This window comes from Micrasema longulum, unplaced genomic scaffold (genome assembly GCF_059751315.1).
Source record: "Micrasema longulum isolate JH-2025_06_02 unplaced genomic scaffold, ASM5975131v1 h1tg001562l, whole genome shotgun sequence".
In the NCBI taxonomy this organism is placed as follows: Eukaryota; Metazoa; Arthropoda; class Insecta; order Trichoptera; family Brachycentridae; genus Micrasema; species Micrasema longulum.
In genome coordinates, this window is record NW_028278745.1 from 188,612 (window position 1) to 197,124 (window position 8,513).

Sequence of the window (8,513 nt, forward strand, 5' to 3'; positions counted from 1 at the left end):
ATGACTTTTTTGTCGGCCTCGTGGTGTAATGGTCAGCGCGTTTGCCTACCATGCAAGAGGTCTCGGGTTCGATTCCCGACATGGTTGATTTGCAATATTTGTTTAAAAAGGTGTTTTCACACTAGAATATTTAATAGTCCCTGGACAGGTACCTGAAACGTAAGACTAATCATCTTACCTTCATGTAACAAAAAATGATCAAGATACGCTGCGTTGGTTTACCAATGCAGTGCCCTATGCACCATTAGGTGCGGAAAGGGAATGATGATGATGACATAACTTTTATATAACTGTTTTCTTTTCTTATTCTTTAAATTAAAATTAATTTTATTTCCATTTACTTTATGTTTATGACTGTTTATATATAATGGTATTTTTGTTTTATTTGCAACTTGCCTAACATTTCTCAATTGTTAAATTGCTTTTATTTTGATGCCCATAATGTACTTAATTAATAGCTTACACCACTGTGGAAAACTTACGTTGACTGTTTTCACAATTTTCGTTTGCATATATTCTTATTTTCCATATTAAATATGTAAAAAATGTTGTTTTTTTCCCGAATAAAAATAAATAAAAGCACAATATATTGCAGAGCAGAAAATTTTCTTTAATCGTATAACCTTGAGCACGTTTTACTTTTGATACTCATTTTAAAATTCTGATAAAGACGGACACAACAACAATTTCAGCACCTAATATTGTGAATCTGGTACACTTTACATAATACAATTTTTCTAAGAATGATCCCCTTGCGTTTGGGCGACCGTGAAATATGTTTTATTGAATTAGACTTGCACTATCCCTTCTCAAAAATGTTTTTTCATTTTTCTTGAAACATTAATAAAATAATTAATTAATATTATATGGAATTTTATCAATTACCAACCGTATGTGTTACTCGAAAACCACTAGTTGAATAAAAGCACATGAACTTCGTGGTATGTTTTATTAGGTAATTAATTTTATATAATCACTAAATATTCATTTCTGCCAATACCTATAGTGTATTCGTAAAGTTTGTGATGTCTTTTTTTAAAATACTCAATCATTTCTATGAAAATTTATATTTGAATATATTTTTTTTTTTACCTATTAGCGCTTGCGCCCTCTAAAAGGCATCTTCAGATTGGTAAATATTCTTCAAAAAACAAGTCAGAAGTGAATATTTATTTATTTACTTACTAACGGACTTCATCTAAAGTCCATTTAAAAAATGGCAAACGCAAATCCTTGTAATACCTAGAGGCACAATTGAAATAAAATATCAATAAAGAAAATTAAAGCTAGGAAAAAACATTAAGTAATAATTACTATCTCAAGACAAGATCTGGTCTTCTTGGTGATTGTTGAAGTCTTGAAACACTTGCACCAAAAAAGTGCATATCTTTTCTCGAATTTACAATTTGACGCAATCGGGACATTGGTCCATGAAAGTCATGGTTTGTGGTGTGCTGATCAAGGAACAGCACATTATTATTTCGCAATCGGCGGATTGGAACATTGAATGCCACTTGTTCCAGTAACGATGGTACATCAATTAAGGCATTTAGTGAATCATACATAAAAATAGATAACATATAACAACAGAGATGAAGAACATTTAAGAGAAGGTAATATATAAGTCTAGGCATCTACGGGGCTTATGACCTGTCAATGGCTGGTTTAAGTGGCCACTTTACACACTGTGTAACATTCACCATTCTGCCCATATTTGGACAAACTCAAAATATTGTTGATGAATATAGATGTTATTTCTACGTTTTTGTAGACTTGTGATACAATAATATTCTAGTACAACGAAAAGTTACAAATTTTTAGTATATAGTACATGTGTAAGGAAGGATTCTATTCTACGAAAATATTTATTTGTTTTTTACAGGTATATATAAAATAATTTTGTTTTACGAACCACTTTTTATTCACACAACCAGCTAGTTTCGGCAACTACGCGTTGTACTTTCCAGGGTTATATAATAACTGAACATACATATAGTCACTGACCTATCTCATGTTTTTGCACTTTACAGGAAAGACAAAATACTGAATAAGATATACGTCATGTTGTCTAGAAATTTTTGATATGTCATGTTAATATGAGTCGATTTGTGGCGCCTCTAGTGGGAGTTTGTCAAAACTGAGTATGCAGGTCGATTCAGAAGGCAAAAAAGCTTTTTACACACTTATCTCTTCTTCTTCTAAGTCGGTCCCTCAATGCCGAGAATCGTGATCACCATGAACACTTCTGATTAGTCTATTCCACTTCAGTCTGTCCTCAGCCCGACGAACTGACTCATCAAATTTTAGCCCCGTAGCCACCTTTATTTGGTCAGTCCATCTATATGGGATTCTACCCCGGCTTCTCCTACCTTCAACTCGGCCAGACATTATTGCCTTTTCTAGATTGTCTGGCTCACGTCTAGTAATATGTCCAAAGAAAGACAGTATCCTTCTCAAACATAGCACTGATAGACGATTTGTAATATGGAGCTCTTCCAGTATCGATGCATTCGTCCTTCTGGCTGTCCAAGGCACACGCAGCAGCCTTCTCCAACACCACATCTCGAATGCATCGATCCCCTTCCTCTCGTAGGCACGCATTGTCCACGTTTCAGCCCCATATAGGAAAACGGAGAATAACAGGGCTTCCATCAACCGCTTTTTTGTGTTTATTGATGTACCTCGATCTCGCCAAATCTTCTCCAAACGGTTCATCGCTTCTTTGGCCATTTGAATCCTGCGACCAATCTCAGGTCTGCAACCGCCGTTATTGGAGATAAGCGAGCCGAGGTACACAAAGTCATCTATCAGTTCAAGGTCTTGCATCTGTCTTGTTCTTAGGAGACTGCCAACTTTGTCTACAATCATTAGCTTTATCTTACAGCTCTGTTCACAATCATTTGCTTTCTTTATATATTCAGATTCTATTAATGTATACCACTACTGAAATAGCTTGTTCTAAAACCTCAGTAGTGCAGTAATAATACTCATGCTTTCAACAAAATTCAACCGATAAGCGACTAAGGTACACAAAGTCTTCTATCAGTTCAAGGTCTTGCATCTGTCTTGTCCTCAGGAGACTGCCAGCTCTGTCTAAAATCATTAGCTTTGTCTTACTTTTATTTATTTTCAGACCCAGAGCCTCACTCTCCAACTCTATCCGTCTGAAGGCTTTTGCTAGCTCGGTTTCATCTTTAGCAGTCATACTAATACTTATCTCAATTTGATTTAAATATGAGATTGGTCATGTTGCCGCTTAAGCGACGATATGTAAAAGATACAGTGAACATATTAGTGGGTTGCAATAAGAATAGAAGAATCGGTAATTATGTTTATGGTGCGGTAAGGTTGGGGGAGGGGGAGAGATAGGGGGTGATTATGTTTAATGTAGGATTAGACTTTACAGGGAAATTATTAAAAACACAGCTTTGACTTAAGTTTAACTGATTATTTATTGTATTTAAATTTTGTTTGACGACTTTTTTTATTTCAAGAATTTCCAAATTATTTAATGATGAGTTTTATTTTTTAAATGTAATATTTCGATTTCATCTTCAAAATTTAAGGAGTCGTTATTTATAAAAATATGTTCACCAAATACCGAAAAATTATTTTTGTAGAGACATCTCGTGTGTTTTACTCTAGTTTTTCCTATATTAAAGGCTCAGCGTCATGGCTATAAGTTTGTACACCCCTAATTTATCTAATTTATTTGTTTAATCTTTTGTATTTTGATATAAATAAAAAAGTCGTACATAAAACAAAGTTATTTTATTTATACCTCTAAAATATAACAATGAACCACAGAGATAGTGCTCCAAATATAAAAAAATAAAAATCATATATAATAGTCCAGAAACCGTGTACGCGCATCAAACTGAAGCTGACTAAACTACTCATAAATGAGTAATTTTACGTTTTGGCCATTAGTTACTCTGTAGACGTCGCTTAGTACGCAACTGCAGATTTAAAGTTGTGTCGTTTTTAAGTGTCAAAATACTGCTGGGATTGTATGGGAATGGGGTGGGATCACATTTTATGTGTGAGTAGCGAATTCACAAATAATACTATTGATTCCATTTATATGTTCTACATACTAAATAGTATAATATTTAAACCCTACAAATTATATAAATAGACAATGACCGTCAATAAATAAATAAGGCAGTAAAAAAATATTACAAAAGAAAAATCATTTATGAAGAATTTTTTTAATCTACATTTAAACTTTGGTTGGGTTCAATCTGTCAGTAGGGTCGCAGTGAGTCGCATCTTGTTGGAGGATGTGATTCTATAAAATGCTGCGAACGCCCAGTTGCATTCCACCGGCAACACTACTGACTAGTCCTACTGGGATCACACTCGTAATGGTGTAATCACAGCAGATAACGAGAGGATAAAAGGCGAGTTTCTGGCGCCTCCAAACCAGAACGAACCAGCTAAGGGAACGTAACCCGACAGAAAAATCCACCAGAGAAGGCAACGGGAAATCACTCTGGTCATCTTTTCCCAGGAATCGCTATGGCGAGTACATTAAAAAAACAGTTGCTTTAGCCTCGGAGTAGCGCAGGACCAAGATGCGTTCGCTGTAGAGATCGCCAACGTCAAGGGGGCCTAATAAGGCACAGCAAGAAGAAGAAATTTAAAGTTAACTTATAGTTAATTTAAAGTTAGCTACTGCATCCAGAGACATAAATTCAACGAAAGAAAAGTGTCAATCTTTGACTAATAATAATTCTGATATAAGACATTTTAAGATTTTTTTTTGAGAAGTTTATATGTTTATTTTTTCCACTTCTACGATTCTAAAATAGTTCATTGGATTACTAAACACGAGGTTATTTTTTCGCGTAATTATGCTTGTAACATAATTTATTTGAATTTTCTTTCTTTGGATTTTCCACCATGTTTTAACGCATCCTGCCTGACTGTGCGCCGTGTGGACCTGGACGATACGTGTAAAATGTGCCACACTCTGCAATGAGGAACTTTAGCCCTACGGGAAAATGGATACAATAATTGTTTTTTTTTGCGCGCGGTAAAAGCATTAAATTGTACGGCAAATTTTCCAGAAAATGTACAAAAAAAAAACATTTTAATAAAAACGGACTATTTTGAACGAAGTCACTGGTTCATATGAATCAACCTATGATATGAGAGCTATGGAAGATTTCCGGTTTGTTTGCCATGGATGGAACAATGGGAAGAACTAAATGAGAATAAGCGGAAAAGAACCTCTGACGTCACACGCGGAGTTATTTCAGAAATAAAAAATTAATATATAAATTTAAAAAATATTTTTTGTGGCTTATTTTAATAGTCCATTGACCAATACATTGGTGTTCAAAATGAGTGGCCTATGCACCATCGAATTGGGAAAGGTATATTAGGAGTTTTTTGTTAGTTTATGAAAAGCGAATGATTTAAAAACGGCGTGGTTCATATAATGATATTTACAATTAGTTGTTAAGTCAATATGTTAATTTCCTCATAAATCAAAACACTCGTTTTTTATACCTATTATGTACGATAAATTAAAATAATTTATAATGTAAAATATGGTCACAATAAAAAGGTTTATTTTTAAGTTGTTTTTATATATTTACGTAAGGGTTTTAAATAGCTTGGGGGAAAATTATTTTTAAATGTTTAATGTAGTCAAAAATGTATTGAGTATGTCCAAATGTTTATAGACAGGCTGGATTTTTTTCCCTAGGGAGTTATTTAGAACTATTTTTTTGCAACAGAGAGGGAAAACATTTTGAAAGGGGAGTATGGAAGTTTAAGCTTTTACACGTCTTATGATCTGTCATTGGCTGGTTTAAGTGGCCACTTTTCACACTGTGTAACATTGTAGAGTCAGAATACGTACCCTGGGCCCCGATTACAATGATCAGTTAACAGAGTTATCTTCGACTGTATATAAAGAAAAACTGATATTTGTGTACGAAAATGCGTATATTTGCATGAACATATAAAATATCTTCGTCGGTAAGCATGTGCAGAGGAAAAAATGTATGCGTATTCTGCTTTACATACAGAAAACTTAATTTTACTTTGTAGATAAAATTGAAGATAAATGTTAATTTCTCATTGGAATCGGGGCCCGGGGGTGATATTTCAAACGCTGTCGCGGCCGTAGAAAAAGCTTTTAAAAAATATTTTGTACGCAAATACGCGAGATAAAAGTGTTTTCTACGGCCACGAGAGCGATTCAGAATAGCACCCCTGCGCTAGGAGTAATATTTGAAGCTAAACTGAAATTTCACATTAACATAGACGCTGTCTGTGACAACGCGCGCTAAATGTTGGGATTTGTTCTCCGAACAGCTAAGGTGTTCTTGACTAATCGTGTTCTTCAGCTTCTTTATTACTCATTGGTGCGAAGCAGACTTGAGTGCGGTTCTCCGATCTGGGCAACCCACGAATTGATGAACTCTGTTATGGTTCAGTATACATTTCTGAGGGATCTCTACTTAAGGGCATAGAATGAGAACAGTCCAGAATCCGCAAACTCGCATCAAACTAATTCCGACTAAACTACTCACAGATAAGTAGTTTTACGTTTTGGCCATTAGGTCCTCTGTAGACGTCGCTTAGTACGCAACTGCCGATTTAAATTCAACTATGCCGTTTTGTGTCGTTTGCAAGTGTCAGAATACTGCTGGGATTAAAGGGAAATACGGTAGGATCACATTTCACGTGTAAGAAGCGAATCCACAAGTAATATTATTCAAGAATTTGATTATTTTACCATCTGTCAGATTGTTACATAAAATCAGGTGGTCATTTCGTTAGTATTGCCAGGTTAGTCGAATTTTTTACCCGGCTTTCTATTTTTTATTATTATTTTTTTTTTTTAAAGAAATACTAGCGTTCTTATAATTTACTCAAATATTTCAATTTTGGTTGCCATTTTCAACGAGTTGTAAATAACTCACTATTAGAAAATGGAAATCAAGTTGTGGTAGAGTGGGGTTTGAACCTCGGACCTCTGGCCCGTGAGTCCGCAACCTAGCCACGGGACCACAACCACAACCCGTGTAATAAGCCTTAGTGTAATATTATACGGTTTTAATTGACTTAATTACTAAATGATTATACAATTTCTTTTTTAACGTCTGCCTACTAAAAGAACCTGTTTTTTAAATTTTTTAGTGGGTAAAATATTTTTTACTGTAAAATATACTATTACATAACGTAAAATTAACTTATATTTGTGTATATTGTTCATGGTCTGGCAACATTACGCGGCTAATTCACGCATGCGCTCGGGCGGGATTTCGGGTAGAGGGAGGACTTTTGTACACAATACGATGTATACAAATTTGGTTCTACGCTCCTTCTGGTATATTTTAATTATATGCTTAAGGAATTACCGCGCGACCATGCAAAGGTAGGTTATTTGATGTTCGCTAGCTAGGCCCAAGGAACCAGCCGTAACGAGCGATCAGAAATGTATGGTAAAATCGCTCGGTTGTAGGCCTCGAACATTCACTATGGCCATGTGTGGCGTTTTTCATACGTTTTCGTAAGTTTTAAATTTCGCGCCCGCTGTCACTACCGCGCTAGGTCCGCACCGTGGACGCGCCCTAAAGCTCGGGTTTCCTAGGACAGCGGTGCCCGTATTTTAACGGCCGTAGTGAACATTAATGCGGTTGACAGCCGTCGTAATGGTGACTAGAGAGTGGTTTCCTATAAAAATGGTGTTGATAACACCGTTAAAAAATAAAACCACTCTCTAGTCACCACTACGACGGCTGTCCACCGCATCACCGTTCACTACGGCCGTTAAGATACGGGCACCGCTGTCCTAGGAAACCCTAGCTTTACGAATAATATCCGTGGTTGTACCCGTCAAACTTCATACTGGGAATGAGCGGCTACAGAAGTTTGAAGAAAAGAAGAAATGCATATTTGCTTGACCAGTGATATTACGATCAACTTGGGTGTAATGTAGAGAAGTTTTATTTATGTTCCTAATGACTAACTTCGACTTAGGCATCTAAAAAAGGCGCCTTACATGTGATTTAATTATTTTTTTCAAAATTCTAAATAATATTGTTTATTTGTCGTATTTTTTACAAAATATTGGTTTCCGTGGTCCTCTTCGCTATACCAGATTAAGTTTCCTTTTTTAAATACCAACTTGTAAAAACAATTATACCTCGAATTCATTCATTAGACGAACCTGTAGAAATTATAATAGATTCAGTATTGATGTAGACATTTTTATCTGCACGTTACATTTGTACAGAAAATTTCTTCATGGGGTCGATTATTTGGGATGAATGTGCATCTTGAGTGGTTTATGCTATGTATATGCGCCGCACGTAATGTATATGTTTGTGTATGTTTTATATGTGCGTTCATGTGTGTGTGCGTGGATGGCTCGGAGTGTGCATTCTGTATTTTTATTTATTTTAATTTATTACCAACGATAACCTTCATGGAAAACGCAAATGTAAACATTAACAAATAACAACAGGGATGGAGAATATCTTAAATAAGGG